The sequence below is a fragment of the Gallus gallus genome, chromosome 1 (genome assembly GCF_016699485.2).
Source record: "Gallus gallus isolate bGalGal1 chromosome 1, bGalGal1.mat.broiler.GRCg7b, whole genome shotgun sequence".
Taxonomy (NCBI): domain Eukaryota; kingdom Metazoa; phylum Chordata; class Aves; order Galliformes; family Phasianidae; genus Gallus; species Gallus gallus.
Window position 1 is genome coordinate 119,249,425 of NC_052532.1, and position 24,077 is coordinate 119,273,501.

At 40.6% G+C, this 24,077-nt stretch overlaps 1 protein-coding gene and 2 long non-coding RNA genes across 8 annotated transcripts in view; 1 reads left to right on the forward strand and 2 right to left on the reverse strand.

Moving 5' to 3' along the window:
- The window catches only part of LOC121109221, a 36,092-nt gene extending 35,131 nt beyond the window's left edge, over positions 1-961 (reverse strand). Inside the window, exon 1 of the long non-coding RNA XR_005849356.2 lies at positions 894-961. This is a non-coding gene — a long non-coding RNA (uncharacterized LOC121109221). The remainder of the gene's footprint in view (positions 1-893) is intronic.
- SMPX (small muscle protein, X-linked) overlaps positions 1-7,791 on the forward strand; it is a 44,433-nt gene extending 36,642 nt beyond the window's left edge. For all 6 annotated transcript variants that reach the window (XM_040702190.1, XM_040702186.2, XM_046943372.1 and 3 more), the window contains one exon: positions 6,173-7,791. The gene's annotated coding sequence lies outside the window, so the exon portion shown is untranslated. The remainder of the gene's footprint in view (positions 1-6,172) is intronic.
- Positions 7,792-8,001: 210 nt separating this feature from the next.
- On the reverse strand, positions 8,002-24,033 carry LOC121109220. The gene is made up of 5 exons (XR_005849355.2): positions 23,563-24,033; positions 21,135-21,205; positions 20,592-20,864; positions 18,941-20,452; positions 8,002-15,100 (listed from the first exon to the last, which is right to left on the reverse strand). It is a non-coding gene; the product is annotated as an uncharacterized LOC121109220 (long non-coding RNA).
- Positions 24,034-24,077: the final 44 nt, after the last annotated feature.

Sequence of the window (24,077 nt, forward strand, 5' to 3'; positions counted from 1 at the left end):
TCTTTGTATTTCAGCACTTGTTTCTGACATTATTTGCCAGATAAACCTCAAAAACAAAAATCTGACTTTTTTTGTACTGAAACTCTGTGTATTTGTGTGAATCTCTGTTTTTCAGCTGCATTCCTATGCGTTTCAATTTACTCTAAGTAAGGAGCCAAAAAATAAGAGAAGGAGACAAAAAAATAGGAGAAAGTATTGAGTTTTTTCAATATTTCACAAAATCACAGGCTTACAGGATGGCTGGTGTTAGAAGAGACCTCTGATTCCATCTATTCCAACCCCTACTCAGGCAGGGACTCCCAGAGCAGGGTGCCCAGGGCCGTGTCCAGAAAAGATATGTGAGAGGAAATGTTTTTGAGAAGTTTTATGAGATGTGCTCAAGTATGTGAGAACTGCTACTTTTATCCTGACCAGAAACATACAAAATATACTGAAATAATTTGGAGAAAAACAAAAACAAAAACAAACAAACAAAAAAAAAACCCACAAAAACATACAAGAAGTAAAACATGGTTTAATTTAAAGTAGATTGAGTCAATCAGCTATCACAGGGGGGAATTCAAAGGATGAAGATATCTTTGCTACCTGAATGGTCTTTCTTACCCCATCAGAGTTCTAGTATGTTCACTTTGAGCACACTTAACTTCCTACTGCTTCTTCCTCTGCTTGTGCAGACAGTAATTCCAGACATGATATCAGTGTTAAAGCAGTGGCACAGGAGAAGATGATCTCAGCAAGTGGTGCCCACTAACGGGAAGTGAGAGCAATTGAATTAAAGCAGATCCCTTGCAACTTCAGATTACTATCTCAGGAAGGACAAGGCTTTTACCAGCAGGGAAATAGAATTAGGGAGTCAAAGGAGACAGTCTACTTTTATTTCACATTCCACATACCTTTTTGCAGAAGCTTTTCCTTCTGAAGATCAGTGTGTTGGAATTCTAGGTTAAGTCTGCTCCGGACTAAGAAAAGTTCATGACCTCTGTCCCCTTCTTACCTTACTGAAATCGATACCCTTTTCATTCCCAGAGTGCTTATTCACCGGGAATGCCCAGATGTCATTTAAAAGTTGTGGGAACAAAAGTCTTTCCTGGGTCTCCTAACTCCATAGGAAGTCATTATCATCATTTTGCACTTGAAGAGACACTTTTTACCTTCTTAATCAAAGTTTTCCTGAGCAAAATTTTCTCAAGCATCCATGCCTGTTGTCAATCTCTGTATAGCCAGGGTATGTAATTAATGTTTTCTGATGATTATAGACTTTAAAGTTTGCATCTTTCAAACCACGTTTCACTGCTTGGTGAAACACCACTCTAAAGAAAAGACGCAGTTCTCCCGCTGTAACCACCCCATCCTCTCCCAAATGGAGGACTTTTTGCTGCCTTCTTAAACGTTGCATGTACGACTGTGACAGTGGTGAGTAAGAGATCTATAAATGGGTTCTGGTGAGGAGTAAACATCATGTGGTCGTTCACTTTGGAAGCTTGCTGAGTGGGAGGCATTTACTGAACCTTTGTGCACTTGCTATAATCACTGATTTTCTATGAAGTGCTAATGGTATATGCCTGTTTTCTCCTTTGTGAGTGCACTTATTACAAAACCAGCTGCCTTATCAGAATTTTAGGGTTAAACATATAGGGCTGTAAGCTGTTTGGATAAAGAGAAATTTTACTTAGCCATCTGGTGATTCATGTACAGTCTTTAATTATATAATATTAGCACGGAACGTGGTGATTTTGTTGCATGTATGGAGGTACAGCCAACATAGAATCATAGATTTGTTTCTTATTTCTCCCACTTTCAACTAACACATTGTAGAAGAACAGAGAATACGGACAGTTTGGGATTACTGGTACTTCTTTCATCTGCTTGCAGCTAACCACTTTGAGCACATTTACACGGGGGAAAAAAAAGGAGATGCAACATCAAAAACTGTGTTTTTTTGTTTTTTTAAAGTGAGATTTTGAAACTTACTGATTTATTTAGATTTATTTTAAAAGTTTCATCTATGTTGAACAAACACATAAGCTAAATAATCTCTTACATTAAAATAGCCACCACTTTTTCCTTTGTTTAAAAAACTCAGAAACCTGGACTTTTTTTTGCTATAGAAGCTAACAGTGGCATCTCCTTGACTGTAATCAGAGCCCTCCAGATTCTCAAAATGGGAAAGAAGTAAGGCTTGAGGGCTGGAAAAAAAAGCTAATTCTGTGATTCAAGAAAGCTTCTAAGCTTGTGCTTAAGACTGTCCTTAATCATGACAACGTTTAAGCTTGTGTTTTCTGTCAAGTACATACCTTTCTGTTTTCTTTAAAATGCAGTGTTGTTCAACAGAATAAGGTTGATTGAAGTGGCAAAAGAGGCACTGGTAGATAAGCTTCAGCAGCTGAAAGAATAACCAGAGAACATAACCGTAAGGATTATTAATGTACCATAAGCAACCTATTTTTGAGTTTACAGACTCCCATTGATCTCTGGAGGAGTTTGAGCTCTAAAAATAACGTGCCTTTGGGAGCTGGGAGAGAGAACTGTAGCTGGCCAGAAGGAGGTCTGAGTGGATTGAAGCGTCATGGGGAGATAATAGAGGGTCCACTGACTGCAATTATAAGCAACTAGAGAGCAGGAAGTACACTTGAGAGAAAGATAATATTATTAGCAGGTGTTAAAATAGCACTACTTGCAAGTGGTGTGCTTTATACAAAATTCAAGAACGAGAATTGGGCTTTATTTTCCTCTGCATCTGAGTTCTGAGGTAAAGCTTACTATGACACTTTGGTTGGTCCTGCATTTGGATCACAATGACAGGGTCCTGGTGGCTGTATTAATTTTTTGCTCCTCTTGTTAATTAATGAGTCTTCATAGAATCATAGAATGGCTTAGGTTGCAGGGCTGCCACCCACCAGATCAGGCTGCCCAGGGCCCCATCCAACCTAGTCTTGAGTGCCTCCAGGGATGGTTCCTTCTAGTATACAGCCTCCTAGACAACTGGCTTTCTCCATATTAAGTCTGCTATATCTCAGTTATGACTGGGAGGACTGGAGGTAGCAGGCCTTCTGGTGGATGTTCTGCCTAGTGAGAGTTCCGTGCCACTGGGGAAGAAGAGAAATGTGTGTTCAGTTCTATGGGATATGATGCCAGCTGGGACACTTAAACCTTGAGGTCATCAAAGTATTAAGTGATATTAACATTGATTTCAGAGAGAGATAGGTATCAAATATCTGGGAGCAATGAGGGGAAAAATGATTGAAAACTGGGGAAGGACAAGTGAGTTCTTGAAGAAATGGAGCATGCGGCTGAAAATAACCCAAGCAGCTGATTACTTGGAGTTTTAGTCACACAATAATATGGCAAATGACACTTTTAGTTTGTAAATGTACTGACATACCCACAGAGCAGGGGCAAATAAGGATCTTTCACCTCATCCATGAAACCACCCTGACCCTCACAACAGAGGGACAAGCTCTCATGGGACCAGCATAAGCCATGCCCAAACTCACAGGCTGGCTGAAGCTGGAGGGCACCCCTAGAGATCACCTGTCCTGACCCCTGCTTGGAGCAGGGGCAGCCCCTGCAGGTCTCTGAGGGCTGTGTACACCGAAGGTGAACACCCAAGCCTGTCCACTCCACGGGTGAAGACTACATAGCCTCTATGGGCAGCCTGCTCCAGCGTTCGATCACTCTTGCATTAAAAAGGTTTATTTTCCTGTCTACATGAAATTCCATGCATTCCAATTTCTGTCGGTTACTTCCTATCCTGTCACTGGGCACTACTGATGAAAGTCTGACTCTGTTTTTTTCATACCTGCATCAAGATCCCTGAAGGCTTGGTGTCTCGGTGTGCACAGCACAGAAAGCTGCTATAATGGGCTCAGGGAACAAGGAAAGGCTAAACTACTTGGTGACTAAGGTAGGGAAAGATGAGCATGGAGCTCCTACACAGGGCAGATATCTCCTACGGGTTGGCACTTGAAGGAAGTACAGCCTTACCATGAATCTGCTAGAAAGGCATATAATAAAAGGCACATAACCTATAAAAGAAGACGCTGAGTTACAGCTGTCACTCACTCTGTGAACCTGCCCACAATATATTTAGAAATCCTCTTTCAGTGGAAGGATCTGAAAACATTTGTGCCACCAAGTGCTGAATTATATTTCTATGTGCCCACTGCACCGAGCACACCGGTGCTAATAGATACCCTCTATTCTGAGCCAAGGCATGAGCACTTGCATTTAATCATAGCTAGTAATGTTTTATCCACCCACCGCTGCAAAACAGTCACCTTGTGATATTCAGGAACAGGCACAGAACAGTTTGAAAGAGAATACTCAACTGAAACATAAGAGAGCGCATGTAGGCAGGCAGTAATTATACAGGACAGGATTACACGTGCATGCATATCCTGGGGAGCCATCAAATACAGCTTCAAGGTTTGATTTTGTTTTTGAGATCAGAAGTACGTAAAATTACCTGATTGTGGGGAAGTTTTAGCTGAAGCAGACTAATACACTGCATCACCGAGTCAGTTTAAGAGTCGATTAAGTTTGATTGCTAATGGCCAAAGATCATGCTAGTAGCACTGTTTTTTTTTTATTATTATTATTTCTCTCTTTCCTTTGGACAGTAACTCCTTCTCCATTATTCAACTCTAGTTATTTTTCTTTAGAATTTTTTATTCAAAAGTTACCAACACTTCCATGAAGTTCATATAAGGGTTTTCTGAACAGCACCTCTTTTCTCCACCAGTCTCTTCTCAAAGCTAAGTAGTCTGAGTCTTTTGAATGTCCCTCCCTCCAATATTTGTTCAAATGTGTACAGCCCCCACATGAAGCGTAGCAAACCCTCAGTTTAAATGACGTATTGTAAAATATAGAAGGTTGCCATTTTTTCACCATCTTGAGGCTTTCTCTCTACTTTCTGAGCATTCAATACAGGTTCATGAATTTAAGAAAATTTTAAAAAAAGAAGATACGGAGATATTCCTCCACCCCAAATATTTAAATCCTATTTCATTAAACACGTACTCTAAGAAAGTTAATGTCTTGAGCAATTGAAAGTTATTTTCAAACCCCTTTCCTCAGTATTGAGGCTGTCTGGAATCACTGATATAAATGGCAACCTCCGATGCCCCTTAACTTCAAAGGGAACAGGAATAGACCCTATGCTGTTTCAAATTAGCTGTGACAGTGCAGGAAAGAATCACTGCACATGGGTCAATGGAAATTGCTCATCATTCCACAGACAGCAGCTAACACCCCCTTACGCTGCTTAACATAACAAACAAATTAACACTGATGGGATATATACAACAGACACCATTGTGCTACTGCATCGAGAATTTTATCCATGGAATGGAACACCTCTCCTATGAGGAAAGGCTGAGAGAGCTGGGGCTGTTCAGCCTGGAGAAGATAAGGCTGCATGGTGACCTGATAGTGGCCTTTCTGTATCTAAAGAGGGGCTACAGAAAAGAAGGAGACAGACTCTTTAGCAGGGACTGTGGTGTTAGAATAAACAGAAATAGCTTCAAGCTCACATGGTAGATTTAGGCTGGATATAAGGAAAAAAAAAATCTTTTACAGTGAGGGTGGTGAGGCACTGGAACAGGCTGCCTAGTGATGTGTTTGATGCCCTGTCCCTTGAAACTTTCAAGGCATGGCTGGATAAGGCCCTGATCTAGCTGCGGTGTCCCTGTTCATTGCAGAGGAGTTGGACTAGATGGCCTTCAGAGGTCCCTTCCAGCTCTAAGGATTCTATGATTCTACTGTGTTCAGTGCTGGTTGATCCTGAAGATTAAAGCAGAAACAGGATCTGTGCCACAGGGCTTACAGTCTGTGCCTGTTGAAGGGACTTCCCTGGGACAAGCTGTAGTGCTGCGGAAGAGCTGGGGCAATGGAGAGGGACAGGGGTGGCAGATACCCCTTACTGAGAGGCAAAACTCAATGCTTTAAGAGTTCACGAGGTTTTAAGAGAGTCATGAAGTTTCATCAGATGTGGATCAAGAAGACCTCTTTCACACTCACTCTCTATTCCCTGAGCTCAGGTGTAAACAAGTATACTGCAGGTGCTAGGAATATACTCCCCCTCACAACTTGAAGGTACTTCTCTGCATTCTCTTGAAACATCTGTTAGATCACTGATAAATTATTAATTTCTGATCTTGTATTTGTTATGCAGGTCTGACAAGAAACCAAACTAATTCCATGAATGGATATCATCTGAAATATTTTATATATTTGTATGAAGACTGAACTTCCTGATTCAGCAACACTTCATGGGAAGCATCATCTTTGTACATTTATATCAACACTTTCTTCTTGTCCATTTTGCTTAACACAGAAAAGTATTGATGAAATAAAAGAGAGCACAGAAACTAATGAGAAATATGTATATATTCAGGAATGATTTAATCTGAGATTAGAGAACAACGTGTTTAGAAGTTTGAGGAAAAGTGGAATAAATGCTTTATTAAAGAAAAAGTAATTATTTACAATTAACTTGGTTTCTTTTTTAAAAAAGAATGAATATAGACAAAAGAGTTTTAAAAAGACTTCACCAAATTCAGAATGAATGAGGAATGTAATATCTAATTTCCTGTTGTGTATTTCTGGTTATGGAACAGGAACAGTGGATTATGTGTAATAAAGGAAAAGACAATATTAAAAGGGTTGGTCTTTACGGTGAGTTCAGCTAAATTTTTCTCTTACTGCAGAGCCAAAGTATTTCTTTTTCTTGGCAATCTAAACGTGCACCACTGTTCTGATGTTTATGTTTTATCCTAACTTTGTACAATGAAAATACAAGGTGTGAGATGACTGACAGAAATTCTACAACCTCTACATGTAGGTTGTTCTGAAAGTAATACCTCCCATTTATTTCCATGGAAAGTACAACAGATACAAAGAGCACAATAACTCTATTTGATAGAGCAAATTCTCAGCTACAAAACACTATTTTTTAACAGTCACCACCACTAGCTATGCATTTTCATCAGCGATGAACAAGAGCCTGCATGCTGTGCTTGTAAAAACCTGCAGCAGCAGAGGTGACCTATTGTCACTGTTGCCACAGCTGAAAGGCACCACCCACTGCCTCACTGTGCTCACGTCTACTGGTTGGTTTCCAGAACCATTCACAAGCATTGACGAATGTCAGTGGGTGCCATTTTTTCTGCATGGAGGAACTTAATGACAGACCTTTGCTTCATTTGCACTTCCATGTCAGACTGCCCCTCTGCTGCCATCTGTCACATGGCAACAACATGTAATGAGATATTGGTGGGAAGGTTCAACCTCTGCTGTCATACCACCACCATCAGCCTGTGTCATCGTGAACCAACGTAATAAAATAGGAGGCATTACTTTCAGAGCATCCCTATTACAAATAAACAGGTCAATCAGCCTTGTAGGAACATGCTCCTGAAATGCAGGCTGAAGGATCACTGTCTTCAAAAGCCCAAATAAAGGAGAGACACTGAAATATTGATGCTGAGCAAAAATAATGTATGAACACACCAACATATAATGATGAATCCCTGGCGCTTGTTTTATACAGACTGTACATAAACAAAGACTGTTCAATGCAGATTTTATTTTTTGAAATTATATTTTATTGTTAGAGAAATTTAATACACTGTATGCCCTTAGTCTTTGTGTCATTTACTATGAAAGGATAAGAGGAGCTTTTTTTGTACTAATATTCATCTACCATTGATAGAAACTCTTTCACATCATCTGAAACTCTGCCTGGCTCTTGTTTATTCAGTTAAAATAAAGATGATCTTTCTGGTTAGAAAACAAGCTTCAAGTTGAATGTTACTAACAATGACATGCATTTAATTCTAGTTGGCTACGTGACACAATACAAAACATAGATGGCAATATTTTTATATCTCAAGTTATTACAAGCATATACTTGTGTGACTATGTACAGTAAATTCAAAAGGAGCCTTACTCGCTGCAATTTAGTTCTTGTATTTTTTACTTTCAATACATAATACCAACACTGTTTAGTATCCTGTTCCCTACTTACATCTTTACAGCTGATTTCTCTTAATGCAATCCTTGGAGGTGAGCATCCCCAAAAGACAGGCTGAAATGAAAGTCTCAAGAGGCAGAATGCCTCAGGAGCACCTTTCATTTACATACTGATGAGATTAACATGTCTATTCAATCAAAAAAGAGTAATTTTCCTACACACTGCATTACCAGTCACTGATATTGCAGTGCATTATTTCTGCCAATATACAAATGATTAAAAGAGGAGAAAACACAATCCTTTGAACCAAAAGTATGTTAAAAGCAAGGTGAGTCAGGGACTCAACTTTTATTATTCCTTACTCACTTTAAAAATACTTCAAAGAATTGCAGAAAACTAAGGCCACATTTTTTCCCCCTCATTTCAGAGCTAAGAACATTCCTAGCTGAAACTGCAGGAGATGGGGAGAGTTGGGAGCAGCAGGAAAGCCTCATCCAATGGAAACCTGAGGAACTGTTTAGTCCTACTGACTCATGCTGCTCTGAATTTTCTTTCCCATGCAAAAGGTCTTATGTATAACTTTCCTAGAGCTGTCGTTTAGTTGGCAGATACCTATTACTTCCTTTTATCTGTCAGCAATGCGGTACACAAGCATGTGAGAAAGATGCCCCATTATCTTGGCATCCTCCACGGTTTGAAGGCTGAGTGCACATCACACATGGTTGGAGACCACAGAAAGGGAAATCTCATTCCACTCAGGAGTGGACCAAGCCTGTTTCACGGTTACTTTGGTAGAGGATGGTCTTTCAACCCATAAAACCTACAGAGTTCTTAAGATTCAGAGAATTCTGTGTAACAGTCATCACATCTGAATGAGTAAGCAAAAGAAAGAAAAAAAACCCACACATCTTTGATACAGAAGTGTGTTTTTTTCATCATATTTTGATACCTTCCTCCAAAATGAACAGGTACCACCACGGACCACTGAAACATAATAGCAGGGAAAGGGAAGGCAGAGGCAAAGACAATTTTTATTTAGCTTTATTTTTTTTTCAATGAAATTTCATTTTATATATATATATATATATAAAAAATTTTACACTGTCTTGAGGTTGACAGAGAGGATCAACAAGTTGCCCACACTAAGACCCTTCATGTCTTAGCAGTACAATGAATCTCTATAAAAGCGTAGGCTCAGCAACTTAGTGCCAGGAAAGAAAATAATAATAATAAAAAAAAAGAGGTTGTGAAGGATCTCTCTGTTTCAGCTACCAAACTGATAATAACTGGTCTGAACTGGCATGTCTTAGTCCTATTACTTTTCATCTAAATATTATGTAAGGGTCTGACTAGGGCATGGACGGACCAGTGAAAGATGTCCCATTAACTTTGTAGTCTACTACTGGCATGTAAAATTTCACACCCCAAATATTACATTTTCGAACAGATTAAAGAAAATATTGAGTTATTACAATGAAATACATGACAACATATCATGCTAAAATTATACCTATTTCACCTAGTTACTTGTCAGCCTTTATGGGTATGAACCAAGCTCATTAACAGCTATCTACTGACATCTCACTGATGATAAATGACTGTCTCTAGGCAGTGAAGCTAAAGGAATGGTTCCACAAAAATAGATGTTTATCATAAACAAGCCACAGAGACATAAACTCCCCTTCAACCCCATATCCCTAACCTGCTTAATGAGGGACCTATGAAATACAGCAAAATAACTGGATTTCAATACCATTTCTCTGCACTGTTCTCTGCATAGCACTGGCGTGACAGTACATCAAAGGGACTGTACTGCTGTAGTGTCACTAAGCTCAGAGCATGCACAGTGAAGGAAGAGCTTGCTTTTCTATCCTTCTGCCTCCTTCTCTGCACTTTTATTTTATCTCTTTATTTATTAGCCAATTTTGAAAAAGACCAAATGTATTTTTTTCTGAAATACTATTCAACAGCATGGTAGAGATATGTTCTGTTAGAAAAACAGAAGTACTTATTGCTGTGTCTCCCCTTCCAGCAAAGGAGTTAGTCTTACAAGACACCACTACCTCAGCATATTGTGTGGCAGAGTTTAAATTGTGGTCCACTGGGCAAAAACTTGATTTAATGATCTCTCTGATCATCTGCACGGAAAAAACAACAAACCCAAACATTTAACATAGAGGCAGAGAAAAAGTAATAAATACTGTTACTTGAAAAATTTGATATATTTGAATATAATTCAAGTGACGACTCTGGTTTAATGATTTCCAATTAGAAGTTTATAACGCTTCTGAATTTCTAACACAATCAGTGCTGCTTGCTTTAACACTCAGGAGGCTCTGCTTTATGCATTCCTGAATTATAGAATGTTTTTTTATTTCTCTGGTGGCATAAGCTATTATATTTAGTAGCAAAAGGAAGGCCCCACTGCACTAATCCACTTGTAAGCACATGACGGGGAGCTGACTCTCAGGCAGAAGCACCAACTGATGAAGGATAAAAGGCCACACCTGGGCAAAATGCAGTGTTGGAGAGGCCCATCTAAATGCTGAGAGGATATTCTCACAAGGTGACCTTCCAGTAAAACATCTGTAGTTGCAGGCAATTGTGTTTATGGAAGTGAATTCCCAGAATCAAAGCCTTGAGGCACAGTTCGCTGAGTTCAGTGGCATCTTACCAGGACTGTGTTCAGTGTGATCACATCAGCAATAGAGATGGCTCTTTCATTTCTCTCGTTCCATGTTATCAGTAAATTATTTATGGGAATATGTAATAAAAATCCTGCACTTCGGTCATTTTGTATTATAAAAAAATTGATGGTGTTGAGAGAAGAGAACCAGAGATGGCTGTCTGAGGAAAGTAGTTGTATATTTCTTGATAATAGCTCTAGGGCCAAAACATTGAAACAAATTCCTTTTGCCCATTTGACTAAATCCTGGTTTCCCTAATGTGTGCACATGTAATTTGAATTCATATTGTTTTTTTTAAGTGAAGCAGATTAAGGTAGGGATTTTGGGGGGCCAAAAATGTATTTCAGTATATGAGCTGGCTAGTACTACTGGTTCATGAATAACTATGACGAACATTCCCTCTAATGTCACTTTTTCAGCCCTCAAAAAGTACTCCTTACTTCATGCCCCATTTTTTCTAGGGGCAAAAAAAAAAAAAAGTAATGGTTGGTTGTAAGATAAATCAAATCTGGTAAAATTCATATCTTTTTCTGAGTTCTTGGAAACAGACTAAAATAATTTGTAAAATAAACAGACCTATTCAGTTGTCACGTTCACTTCTCGCTAGGCTACTCTGAAATGCTTTCAGTGATACTCTACAGAAGACTTGTGTTACACCTGGAAAGATAATAACAAAGCAGCTATATTCTGCTGCTGCTATGAGTGATGGACCTCACACGTATCTGGAGCCTACAAGACCTGATCTTAGCAGAAATGCATAACTCAACATGCAGCTAAACTGGGCATTATAACAATGCAGAACACAGCATTTTCTGTCTTGAGCACATAGCTTTTGACCATATGGGGTGAATTTGGACACAAGGGGCAGGATTCACATGCTTGTTGCACATGAGGACCCACCACACGAACAGATGGACTCAACAGGTACAGAGGGATAACTCACAGAAGGATGGGCTCCAAGAGATTGAGATGGAAAAGGCAGAGGACGAGAGGCAGAAGAGGACATAAGTGTGGGTTTCTACTTTGAGAAGCAGGGCAAGGAGCAAGAGCAATTTCAGAGCTACCAAGATCTCTGTGGCCATACCACTTATTTGCTGCTGTTCCAATTTTCTAACTGGAAGCTCAGCAGGAACGCTAGTCTGAAGAAAGGTATGCTCTGGGCTGACACATGACATACATAATTAAAGGAAGGCCACAGATTTAAGAAGACATCTCACGACCCTTTGGATCCTTATTAATACTGAACTCAGGAAAACTGCCTTGCTCCTTGCCCCCCACCAAGCATGTGGTCTGATGGGATGCTGATTTAGACATGCAGGGTGAGCAATAGAAGGAATTGAGGGGACTGAATAATTCAGTTTTTCCAGTTGGCCTCACAGTTGTTCCCAAGGTTGATCTTGGACTAGTGGCCATATTTAGAATTAAGAAGGTCAGAAGGACATCCAAATTCATGGTTTTCTACAAAAATCAGGAAAGAGCACCATTTTTTTTTAAACTTCTACTGCACAGTCAAGTAGCAAATGAGGTTTGAAAAGGTTTGAAACAAAACACTGTCCCTTGGGAAACAAATCGTGTCCTCCTCCTCTCTCTTTCCATGACAGCCGTGTGTCACTGGAGCTGGGGTATGGTTTACCAGCCTTCTGGCTTTCACAATGTTCTCAGCGCTTCTTGCATACTTCCTGCATGCACATCCGTGCACTCATCCTCCTTTTTTATTGCTGAAGGTTAGCGAGGATAAATGAAAGCTTCCAATGCTGCCTTCTATGGTCAGTTTAGATCTCTTAGATAATCTCCCGTGAGGTCACCCACCTCTTCTAAATGTCATGCACGCATGTGATCTGAAAGGCTTCACAGGCTGTCCTAGTGCCTGAATGACATCCCAGTGACTCAGGCGCTAATGCCTCTGCATGAGGCGGTGTCTTAATTCCCTGCTTTGACTCTTTCTCCTACAAAATGCTGCTGACTCTTCTATCTCTGAGAGCTGTCAAGTGGGGGAGCGTAAAGGGGGAGAACTTCACGGAGGTCAGGGAAATGACACTGGACAGTAGTACACAGTTGAGAAAATTCAGATAGTGTGAATTCATATAGTTGTGACACAAATGGGACATCTGTGCTCTTCTCTAGCTCTTGAGTAGAGAGGAAAGTGCTTTGTCTACATGCTTGTTCAGCAAGGCAAGCAAAAAAACGTGCTAACGTCACGATGACTAAAACTAAGGGCCAGGTCTCATTCCAATGTAGCATAGCATCACACCATCCACATTGCTACAGCCACAGCGGTTTGCACCAGCAGTTGCTTCTACATGACTTTGAGAATTCAGAGCGAAAGAAATGCTCAGAAGAAAATATGCTGTAAACAATATCTCTAGGAAGGGAAAACAACAAATAGCTTCTCTCTCTAGCCTGATGTTTCATCTATGAAGCACATGGCTCACCCATAGCTCATTGCCTGGGTTCTGGAGGAGCCCTGGGAAGAGCATGATTCAGAAAGGCATCAGATAGCACTTCAGACCCTTATCCCATCAGGGTGGCAGCAAGGAGGGGACCCAAGCCTCACTGTGCACAGTTGCATGGCCTCTCATGAGGGGCTGAGATGCTATGTGATGCATGTCTGAGCTCTAATCAAGCAGCACCAAGAAACATGAAGTCCCTCAGGCCAGCATCAACCTCTGCCAGACATGGCAGCTCAGCTCTAGGTAAAGATGCAGCTAAAGATAATAGTAGTCCTTTGGATCAGCAGAGCCTGTATCTTGGCCCACATGGACAGACAGGGCACCCTGGGGATCAGCTGAGGATTGCTTCTCTTTAGTGATGTTCTCATGCTTGAATTCTTGTTTTGCCATCCCATAGGAGCAAGGCTTTGCCAGCACGGCATCTCTCAGCACAGCCCTGTGGTAGCCTGGCATCTTGAAGGAGCTCCTCATTTCCACAGAAAAGCTTCTTCCTTCAGCTTTCCACTCCAAGGTTATTCCGGCCTGCCTGACAAACAAGAGAACTGGCACACTGGTGTATAATTTTGCCTTTCAGGATGGCACTGTTATTTCAAGAAACACACTTGTACATCAGTGTGGAGGCATTATTCCTAAAGAATTTGGCTTGTTCTGTATTAATTTCATCCTAGAATGCACGCTGGTGTTGCACTGTGCACAAAATCTTTACCAAGAGCAAGTTCCAGCTGAGTTTCTCCCCTGAACCTGTATCTATTGGGAAAGGATGAGTCAGAGATCATGGCCATTGCTGGAGTCTTGTTTGGTCTTTTTTTTTTTTTTTTTTTTTTGGGCTTACTGATATTTTACATATTGTGCTCCTTCTCTTCAAGGAAAAACAACCGAAAGAAAGTGATGCACAGAGATGTATTTTCCAGTCATGCAGAACAAGACCTTGAACTTTTTAGAATAAGATCTTTTTTCTGCACATAGGGTAGGAAAAAACCCAACAGATTCTGTCTTCTGCCATGGTGGAGTTCTGACTCCAGTCAGCTCTCAGAAACACAATCTTTTCAGACTGATCTGTCCTCAGGAGAAGTGCTGAAGATGTGACATCCCCAGGAATTAGCTTTTTAAGCAGCAGTTGATGTTGGGCAGCAACCTTGCAATAGACCTCCCTGGGAAGAGGTGGTGCTTTCAGATACCCTTTGTCCTGTACAATTTTTAATTTATTGACATGCTCAGTAAATTTCCCAAGCAGAGCAATTACAATGTCTCTAAAATGTCGTACATCAGCATGATCCTGAGCTTTTCCCAGTTTAAGGCTTTTGTTTTTAAGAAAAGCATCTCTATTTAGAAAATCACTTGTGTGAATCACTTATTAATACACACTCCTCATGGTTCATAGAACTTCATGATTTAAGGTCTAACGTGAGCAGAAAGTCTTTAGACTACAGCCCCCAGGAGGACTCAAAAGACCTTCTAATCCATCTCCTAGTCTCTAAGCACAGGCCACTATACTCACCTAATTCCAAGTGTATTCTTTACAGTGTACTGTAAGGATCCATTCACGATGGCAATCCTACGACCTCCCTAGACATCCTATCCTAACATTTAATTATGCACGCCATTAGGAAGTGTTTCCTAATTTAAAGCTGGTATTATTGGTATGTATAAATGTAATATGTTTGCGTGATGTTAAAATTGATACCTGTGCAGGAAGTTTGCAACAATGAGTAGAGCAATCAAATTAGAAAACCATGTCAATCCTATAAATTTCCATGCTGGCAGCGGCTTATACTCCCTGAGGCATTCGTAGTTAACTTGCATGCAGGCAGTTCTTAAACAAAGACCTTGGTCTCTTGTGATTCTTCTAGGTCAGATGACAAAAATAATAGCTCTTAAAAGATGAGCTGTTCTTGATGAATCCAAGCAAGAACTAAATGATCCTGGTCAGGAGAACTGGCGTTAGCAATCATATAACTCTCAGTCATGTGAAGCTTCACCTTCTGATACTTCTACAAACCAAAATCAACCAAGACAGAAAAGGGAGAGGAGAATTAACTGAAAGTTTAAGTCAAATTCCAACCACCTTCAGCACCAGGCTGAGAATCTAGCTCTGCAGTCCAATTATTGCCTTCACAGGCAAGCAGTTGAGTTGACCACGTAGGTAGCTGGTGTTATTAGAAATTTTACAGTTCAAATGAACAGCATGAGAAGAGTCAGGACCTAGAATTTATTAACAACTTCCTTGGTGATTCCCTCAGTTGTGATTTTTCATAACAATAAAATGAAAACTAGGTAAGAAATAACTGCTGGAACTTTTTTCTTATCTCCCTAGTAATCTTAGGAAGTGAAGATGAAGCCAGCAGCCAACATGAGAAGATTTTCTGAAGATTTTCTACAAGCTACTAAATATTGTTGTGCATAGAAGGGCTGTAATAGTTTTGGAAAAAACAGATCATTTTTAATCTTTGTAATGCAAAATTTCCCACTAATAGCAATCTGATAAAAATTCTTTTCTCACCTCTCTATATTTTTTTGCTATATGAGAAAGTAATTTTAACTTCCCAGCAGACCATTAGCATGCAACACATCCATCCCATGTAAAAGGATAAGGAGAATGAAGGTAGCTTTTTCAGTCAATGAACACAAGCTTTTAAAAATAACATGGTGAAATGGGCAAGGAGGAGAACTTCGTTCCTCTGTCCCTACATGAGCCCCATAGTGATGCCTGTTTTTATGGCAGCACAGGCTTACACAGGAAGCCAATGTGAAATAGTTTAAGGTTGAACAGTTTGTCTTCTCTTAGAGCTAGAATCTGTGACCTTTAGAAGACCGCGTGAACCAGAAGCTGTAAATATTTGTTTCTAAGAGAAACCCAAACAATTAAGACAAATCGTATTTCTTGACAGCAATGATCTACAACAGTGGGTTCACAGGAGGGCAGTTGCCAGCATTTTCTGAATATTTCTAAAGCGTCTATCACTCACAGCGCTGCCCTGAACCAAGACAGACACTGTGGTGTCACCTTGATAACAGAATCACGGTATTTCAGTAACTAGAAAGGACATTGTCATGAATGGGAACGGCCATAAGGACTGTTTAACTGCCTAAAGGAATCGCGAGTCCTCTGAGTGCTCTTTCTGCCTTTGAAAATTCCCTAAACACTTTTGTTCTTTAATGGCTTAGCGATGCCTTTCTATTCATCTTTGCAGCTGAGAGTTTTAATGTATGAGGAATCACAAACAGCCTATAGAAACCTAAGTACCCAGTAGTTTTTGTTTTCTGGAGATTGTGGTAACATTCAGTAATTCAGATTGTAGAAATGCCGTATTTTCCTCCAGTAACTTCTCTGAAATAACTGACAAGAGCAGGAGAAGCTCCTATCTGCTTAACAGCAAAAAAAAAAAAAACAAAAAAACAAAAAACAACCCAACACCCCAAGCAAAAAACAACAAAAAAACATACTTTTTTTTTTTAATCCAAAGCAGTGAGAAGCAAACCTGTAAGCCTGTCTGCTTCTACAATAACGCAAGTGTTATCAGAGGTAGGGAGAGCAAGCGCACACACAAGGCTGGTCCGTGTTGAGGACTGCTCCCCAGAGATTCAGTGCATGCTTCAGTTTGGGAATGTCTGACTGGGGATTATCTCTGCCCTACCCCTGCTGCACAGTGCACTTGCTAGGTCAGTCTGCCCTTGCAGGCAGCTGATGCAGTGTCTATATATTAAGAGTTAACACAAGCAAAATCACGTGCTCTGTGTAGAAACTCATCAACAACTCTTTTATAGCAGATGACGGGCTTAGCTGTAAAGAGCTTCGTCGTTTATATAGTCTTTATTCCAGTAGGACCATTGGGAGATAACACGTTCACATATCAGGTGAGAAAGCTGATGTACAAGGCTGAAAAACTAAGGTAGGACAGACACTTCTCTGTGACAAGAACATTGTGTTTCTGCCTATACCAGAGTTCATGGCAAAATTCCTATTGGTTTCAAGGGAATCAAAACCAACTTCTAGTTCCCTACAACTCTCTAAATTTTGAATTGGAAAATAGTCATTAGGTGACAAATCTCACTATAAGAAAATTGCAAAAATATAACACCTTGCATAAAATGTCAGACTTTTAACATGTTCATTAGACAAAGGCAAATAGAGCTACTTGGGGGAAAAAAAAAGAACAGGCAACTCCAATGACGATCACATTTTATTATTCCACTTATAGCCTCTTAATCATAGCCACAAGTAGTAAGAGTACCAGAGTATACAGTTTGTTTGTGTAGTTTAGATATTAAAGGCACAGCTGGTAGATATCACAACTGAATGGGTACAGCCATGTTAAGGTACCCTCTGAACACAAGTGTTTTCTTTTCAAAGGAATGAAACCACCCAACCCAAGAGATATTCTTAGGGTTCCTTTTTCTGATGGTTAAAAGTATGAGAGAAAATATTTAATGCAACCTTTCTTTTGAAAATCTTTGCTTCAGTTAGCATAATAAAGCTGTATGACAACAACATAAAGCAGCTCTCTGCACAGTGATGGCTTGGAAGACTGCCTCATGCCTAGTTTCTGAAACTACAACATTAATTTTGACCTTGTTTTCTTTTCATGCCAGGGCCGCAGGCACATATATTACCATGAGCTAAATTAAAGTGTAAATACTGAGATTATCTACTCCTCTGCATATGTAAACCTACTTATGTTGTATAAATCAGGTCTCCTCCAATCAGGTTTGTCATTTCCAAAGTGCAAATTAAGGACACTTTCTCTACAGTAACTTGCTTGTTAGCTCATATAGAGAAGAAGTTTAGAAGAGTCCAAAAGGTAAGAAAGTCGTGGTCTTACCCTGGCAAAATGGTCACTGTTGACATAAACAACTATACCACTATCATAGCACTGAAAGTACTAGTAACGCGTTGACCTTCCAGGTTAAAGAATTCAAAGCAGGTATGTTATCAAATCTGTGCTGTAGTATGGTATTTCCATTGGATTGCCTTTGTCACATAACTTCAACTTTCATCTGCATCTTCCCCCTTGTCACGACCACTATCAGAATAAGGGGTTTTAAGCATCAACACTGCCTCTGGGTATGGGAAAGGAGAAGGATGCAGCTGGACTGGTTTTGTGTGTATGAGGACTCTAGATTCTCTTGAAGAAACGCAGTAGCCTCTTAAAGAATATCCTTCAACCACCATTTCCAAACAGAAATGTTTCTTCACTCCAAAAGCAGTTTTACCAGTCCAAATAAGAAGGAATCTCTGACCAACCCACACTACATAAGACAGAAAGTGTTTACCCTGGGTTCTTGATACTTGAGAAATGTTAGAACAGCTCATCCAAGGGCTACTGGCTTCTAATGTGAGGCATTTCCCATGCTTCTGTTGAGAGACACTCAGTGCCCTTATGAAGTGGGCCACTTGTGAGACCAAATGACAAAAAAACTTTTTTGCAGTGTTGAAAAAGTGGTTTTGCTCAAAAGTTTTTGAGCTTTATATTTCCCTCACAGTGACTCTCACAGGTCTACCTTCCCTCAGCTTTTTTTCTTTATCAGTCTACAGTTTCATTCTTTCAGTATGACAGACAGTCGTATGTACACCAATGACTTTTCCACTTCAGAAAATACCCAGGTCTCCTGACAACTCTGCCATTGTACCAAGAAAACGGTGATGCATTGTCACATCAGGTGCATACCACTGTAGCTTAGAACACAGGCCACATTCACACTAGTTAGCCCTTAGAAGCAATAAAACAGACTTTTGATAAGTTCATTACAATACCACATACACACACACACAAAAAAAAAAAATTAATCAGAAGAAATATCAAAAAATAACACACAGAAAAAAGTTGACTTACCTAACCTGCTGTTAGGATCCCTGGACACAAAAACATTCCTTAGGAAGCAGCCCTCATACAGAAAAGGATCTCCTTTTGGAGGCTAGCCCTTAAATGAGCCCAGAGAGGGATGGACCCAGGTTCCACCTCCTCTCCTCACGGGGGAAGCACAGGTGACTTGCTTGCACCTGTGCTTCCGAGGCCAGCCACGTCCTTCACCCGGTGCTCAATCATCAGTTCAGGCCGTGACATAACAGTTCCCTTACAGCTCCCTTTGAGAATCACTTTTATCAATCCTTAAACAAGAGAGGTGGAAAGCATCTCTTCAGCTTTTCTAGCTAGTTAAGCAGAATGTTTTTTTAAAAAATTTGTTTGTTGTTTTATTTTTTCTCCTCTGGGCAGTGAAATCCTTGCACTGCTGCTGCTGTGAGGAAGCTAATATTTGCATTGTTGCAACCACAATAACTCTAAAGTAAAAATTAATAAATAAAAGTGAGCTCACTGTATGTTAGTTCTTAGCGAGAGTGTTGGAGATAAGGGTGTTGGCTTTCCACTATCCCCAGCTTATATGCATGCCCTAGTATGTGTACCACAGGAAGGGGGAAGGTGTCTGAGGCCATTTCCATTGCTCTGGCCTAGAGAAGAAAACCTGATATATACAGATCAGTTCCTATAGCTAATCCATAAATTTCTTCCAGGAGTTGAATTTAGAGAGTGTTTGTAATATGAAGGAAAATGTATTTCTCCCTGTCTGGTGAGTAGAACCACCTGTACCTTTTACTCCTATGGACTGGCACTGGCCTCAGAAATGATCAGTGAGACTTGCTGGTCACACACCACCCAGTAACTCATTCGGATTAGAAGGGTGAATAAAACACATCCCATCAATGCCTTTGTCACATTCCAGGATGGCTTTATTCAGTCAAATGTCACTGAGACAAAAAGGCCCTCTATAGACTTTGTTGGTTTGCCATTCACTGTCCGTTCTACAGCATATGCAATTAATTCCAGCTGCACTTCATCCAATGCAAGGGCTTGGGTGGTCTCTCTTACCTACCTCTCATGTGGGTAAGAAACAAACACAGGTGTTTACAAGCAAATAAAATAGGATTAGCAGGTGTAGCTGCAGTCCCTTCTGTCCCAATGGTAAAGCCTGAGTTGTAAGCTGTGGAGGCAGCTGAATCTGGAGTCACCAAGTAACATGCTCCTGATGCTAATGATAACAATGAAGTAGAATACACATTCTAGGAACGTTTTCAGTGATCAACTGAGCGTGGACATCAAGCTCTCGTTATCTCATAAACCAACAGTGTTAACAGAAGGTGATTACGTTGTGACCTTTACTTTACTAAACAACAAAGCATTTGCTTGAATGTGAATTAGGGAATGGAAGAGGCTGGAAGATCTGAATCCCAACCCACTTGTGTCAAAAGCACCTTTATTTCAGAGAGAGCTCTGCAGCAAACACTGTGAGGGCTGTGTTTCCTCCTCTGTGGTCCCAGAGCAACGTTATTTTTCCTTGCATTTCTGTCCCTATAAAAATAAATGCCAGTTTTAAACGCAAGTAAATGCATCAGGACAGTATGGGGAGCCAGTCCCCATTTACACATCATTTTCTTAGACCTGAGGTGAGGGTCCACAGTTGTAATGGTTTTGTACTGGGTACACGTACCTCTAGGTGTGCAGAAATCACATCAAAGTAGACTGGACACACCAAGCTATAAGCAGAAGTTACTTGTCCTGCCCTTAGTGGTCACACATCCAGAAGATCACTATTTTGCTCAAGTACCAAGTATACAATGCTTGGGAACACAGTTCCATGAGATCCACTCTTATCCTCACTGCACAGTGGCCATCAGAGTCTTTGAGTAGATGCAGAGCAGGGGAACCCTTGGGAAAGGAACTTCAGGTCTCTCTTACCCAGCTGCAATACCGACACTTCTGCCTGCTCAAAGGGAACAGCGAGGGCTGGATGAAAAACATCAGGCAAACAGATTCTAGGCAGCAGGTAAAAACTGCCCTACACTGTGAAATGCTGCAAAAGCCATTAGTGCAGGTGCTCTGAAGTGAGCTGGTTGAAAAACACGATCACATTCATTATTCTGCAGCTGCATTGTCTGACTCATCCCACTGCAGATGCTCTGAGGCAATAGCCCAGGTTAAAAACTTTCTCAACTCATTTTGTTTTTTTTTTTTATTCTCCAGGGAAGCTCACCTCTAATACAGCAGGAGAGCAATAGGAGCCATAACTGCCTCTGTCTTTGTTGGAGGCCAATGAAAGGGAACCTGCAAAAAGAAAAGAAACAAATGAGATATAGCTGATCTAAGGGTTTTATTTCATATTGCCCGTTACCATTTGATGCATTTTGACTTTCTCACATCAGCGTAGTTAGTGCTAGCCCAGCACCTTTGGGTGCTGCATCCCTGAATTCAAGGATGCCAACAGCATTTCTTCCTTTTCCCCTCTTCTTCCACTAAAATCCACAGAAAACTGCCATACAGCCATGGCTTAGTAGGCATATTCATGCAGTGGGCTTTTGCTGGAATCCCTGTTCTGACTCTTGACCCCATACCCAAGATGTCAGACTTTCTCCTGTGCTTTCATATATAGACACCATCTCACCATACATTGCTTTTAGCTGCAAGGAAATTTCTCCTTTGTGTCCCTTACTATTTTGTTTCTCCAGAATGCTTTCCCAGTCCAAACATTCTTGCGTTTAAATAGATGGGGTGACCTAAATACTATTGTGTATGATTATTCGAGGATGAAGTACAAACTCCAGCCCAGTGATTTTTACAGGACAACTTAAATCAATATAATCTTTCTCAGTAGTAGTTTCTGGAAAGCCTATATTCTACAGCATCATATGCCATTAGTCATTTGGCTCACTTTTGCTGTATGTGTTGATACAGTACGTTGTTAAACAGCTGAATCTTTTGCTGTGCTGTACTCTGGATTGCACTGATTTCCTTCTGGTATGAAGTGTAGCTTGAAAATCCTCCACTGTAGATTTTTTGTAATGAATATTTTGCAGCAAGCCACTTGTTACTAATGATACTAATTTTACTTGTACAACTCTTTTTATAACCTTTACTCAAAAAATAATTGGGAACATTTACAATGGTAATTGAAGTGTTTACTAACTGATGGCCTACTTGTAAGATTAAATGGAATATAACACTGCAATTCAGAACATTTTCCAGCCTTTTATAGGAAGAAAAAAAAATTGTGAGTGGAAACCAACATTTTTTGTAGTGCACCCCAGAATATCCTTTATTGCAGACTATCTACTGCACAATAGCAATGATTTAAACAGAGAATATACTCAAAATCTGAAGTCTAAACCTAATTTAAAGCCTAAATGATGCTCATGAGTACAAATGTATTATCTATTCTCAGCAAATCATACATCACTTAAACACTAATGTTTCCCTAATTTTAAGCAACATCTTATGAGTAAAAAATTAGATCTGATCCCCCAAATTATGGATGTGAAAAATAAGATCATGGTTTGACTACATCCCACCTATTGCTACGTGGCTTTCTCAGTTTCTGTTTAGTCACTGGCTGCTCTCTCACTGATGGATATTAAAAATTTTTCCAAAGGTGCTGGAGATCTGAGCAGCTGTCTGCAGATAATTTGTCTGTTGATTAAGGGAGGGCTCCCAAGTTAGACTAAGCTAATTGCCAAAAAGTGAAGCAGGGAGAAACCTCATTTTGTCACTGATAATCTTTTTTTTATCATTCGAGAGCAAGGGATTGGAAAGGGTTTGGCTTTGTTTCAGTTATAACTGAAAAGAAACAGCAATAAATTTCCAGGCAAATAAACAGCTTTATATGGATCATGATTCTTACTATTTCCATTAGCCAGCTTGCCGTGAAGATGGAGGAGGTGTGAGAGTGAACTGCATAACCAATCTTCATACCATTACAGGAGCTGCTTATCTGGCACAGGTGTTAAATCAGGCCCAGTAAAATCAATGCTGGCGCTGCTGGCAGTGCCATACCAGCAGCTGGCACCTGAACACCTTTGTGCAGGAAATAACATTGCACCAAGGATGCAAAACCAATCTGGTTAGCTCTGTGTCACACCAGATGCATGACTACCAAAGGGGTAGCAAAGGTGCACAGCCTCTGCTGTATGCAAAACAGGTAAAGCTGCAAAATGAAGCTTGGCCTCAGCTACACAGTTTTGGTAGCAACATCTGGAAGGATTAAGAGTGATGCTGACATGGATGCAGGCAAACCTATTGAGAAGGAGAGAAAACGTCCCTTTCCTACATCATATCTAATGTCCACACATGTCATTCTGCTACTGGGGAGGATGATTTTATTAGCACGATCCTGACTAATGGTCTCTAATGCGATGATGGAAAGTGGGTTCAAGCAGGAGATAAATGTACAGAAGTATGCAACAATGAAGAATGACATTTTTGGAATCCTCCCCCACACACAGAGAAGAGCATGTGCAGTTATCAACCTGTTTGCCAAGAGAGCTTGTGTTCCCTAGAGGAGCAGCGTGGCATACATGGTCTGCACTGGGATCCAGTTAGATCCCAAACACCCCTTGATTATGCCCCTTGATAAACTTCACTAAAGCACATAAATAAATGTTTTAAAAAGTGCAGTAAAAAGGCTTTACCTTTGGCTTAAGCAGCAGGTGAGATTTATCAGTCCTGTGCGATCCTCCTCCACCTCAAGTCTGCTGGCAGCAACATGCTGGCATTCACCTACCCTGTCACTTTGCAAATCCTGAGGGCTTTCGACCTGAAAAGACAAGTGTCAGAGGGAGATTCCTGCACACCTCCACCAAAGATACAAACAAACAAACAGAAAATGAAAAGAAAGCTGTAAGAAATCAGCATGTATAGCCTGCCCAGAGCTACTATTCCTGGTAGAAATTAGATCCCGGAAGGCCCAGGTGAAAATCAGAGATAATCCCTGTACGTGCTTTCAATTAGGACAAGCTGAAAATGATAAAGCCCTTGCATAGGCTCTGCTCCCAGCTGGTACCCAGCCCTCCCTCCACTCTGGTAGAAGCAGGGCTCTATTTTGGCCCCAGTGTGCAGATGCATTGCCCTTGTGCTTCCCTTCTGGGTGCCCCGCGCTGGCTGTTGGGCTGTGGGCCTCCTGAGGGCTGCAGCCCGTCCCAGGCCC